The 1,813-nt window shown below is 58.9% G+C and overlaps 1 non-coding gene across 1 annotated transcript; it reads left to right on the top strand.

The window, feature by feature from the left end:
• The first annotated feature begins 485 nt into the window (after nucleotides 1–485).
• TRNAI-AAU lies at nucleotides 486–559 on the top strand. The gene has a single exon. It is a non-coding gene; the product is annotated as a tRNA-Ile (tRNA).
• Nucleotides 560–1,813: the final 1,254 nt, after the last annotated feature.

Raw genomic sequence — 1,813 nt, 5'->3', positions numbered from 1 at the left:
AGAAAGAAAGGTGCAGGTCCCCCACTAGAGCCCAGCCCAGCAGAGCAAAGCAGAGCAGAGCAGGCTGGAGAATGTGTGTCTGGGTCTGACTACTTCTCCCATTTGAGCTAACTTCCCCCAGCTGTCTCCAGCCTCCCAGTCAGCGCAATGGGGAGAAGGACTGGGGAGGAAGAGCTTTGTGCTCCGCAAGGGCTGGCTTTTGGGGAGGCCAAGCGGGGAGAGGGATGGAGGCCACTGGAGGAGCTGAGCCAGCTGACTGTCCATGGCTTCTAAAAGAATGTCCGGCAGCTGCCTTGCTGCTGGAGAATGCGGGCATTCATCCCGCTGCCTTTCGCATGCGAAGCAAGCGCTCTACCACTTGAGCTAATTCCCCTACCTTGGCTGACAGTGTCTTGATCCATCCATTCGATAACGGAGGCCACATTGTTCCCCGCGCCAGCCAGTGACTCCTTCCAAAAGGGTCAGGCAAGAGAAGCCTTCTTGCAGGCCGGCTAGCTCAGCTGGTTAGAGCATGGTGCTAATAACGCCAAGGTCATGGGTTCAAGCCCTATGCTGGCCACTGTAGTGGTGGGTGGGTGAGAGGGTGGTTTCTCCTCTTTCGGCTGACTGCTAGGGGTGGCAGAGGCCAAAACCAGGTGGGCCAGGAGTGGGCAAGAGCCCTGCTGGGCGCAGGCGCCGGGCAGGACGAGGCTCCGGAAGCCTCCCTGGGCTCCTTGCTCCAGCTGCTGCCTGAGAGGAACTTGGAGACGGGTAAGCCCGGCCGTCTCCCTTCCAGGCTCATAGGAGGCCAAGCTTGAGCTGCCTGCCCGCGAAGCCAAAATCGCAGGCCTGCCGGCTCGCCCACATCGTCCACAGAGGGTTGACCTGATGGCCCGAATTCTTGCCGGCCGCCAGCTCCACCCAAATGGACCTGACGCCGGATCACGCTCCCCAGCCCAAGCCACAGAGGAAGGCTTAATACTCGGCACCCCAACCTAGGGGAGAGGCTTCACACTCGGCCAGCGCAGGGTGACCTTTGGGACTTCCCTGGACACCATCCTCCCACAGCCCACAACCAGACCCCCAAGCCCACACTCGAGCCCACCCCTCCGACAGGAAGGAGCAGGAGGACCACTCCACCCAGGGGCACCACCACTCGAAGTCAGCTTCACTTGCTTTCTCTTCTACCCCTTTCCTCCCAAGTTATGCGCGCCTCACGGGAGCCGGCACTGGGAAGACGCAGGCACGGCACTCTGACTGGCGGAAGCCAAATGCCCACACCGAGAGTTTAGAACGGGCTCTTGAGGCACTGGAGGAACCCCATGCAGACGCACTGATGGAGCTAAGCTTTACGGCCAAGGGCCCTACCTGTGCACAAAACCAACTTGCTTGTGAAAAGACTCCTCTTTCGGCTCCCCTTCCAAACTTCCAAATGCCTCCAAATGGGAAAACACACACAGGCTGGGGCCAGGTGAAAAAGGGGAGAGGCCAAATCTCCAAGTTAGCCGCACTGACAGGCCAGGCAGTGTAATGAGGGAGTCACCAGGCCAGGGGGTCCCATCCTCCGTGGGAACTGGAACTGCCTGGGCCAGAGTGGGGCAGAGCTAAGGAGAGAGCAGGAGCCTGAGAAGAGCCGGGGAGCAGAGCTGCACAGGTGTAGTGCCAGAAACTGCTCCCTGTAGGACTTTGCTACCTGTAGCAGTTACTGAGACCTGAGGTTGTTCTTATTTGCTGACTTGTCCTAATTGGCTAAAACTTGACAGTGGTGGGAGATGGAAGCATAAAGGCTTCATCCTCCAAACGACCCTGCCTGGTGCACATCTGTATCTATTAC

The sequence above is a fragment of the Mauremys reevesii genome, linkage group 12 (genome assembly GCF_016161935.1).
Source record: "Mauremys reevesii isolate NIE-2019 linkage group 12, ASM1616193v1, whole genome shotgun sequence".
Classification (NCBI taxonomy): Eukaryota; Metazoa; Chordata; order Testudines; family Geoemydidae; genus Mauremys; species Mauremys reevesii.
This window is presented reverse-complemented; position numbering and strand designations above follow the sequence as displayed.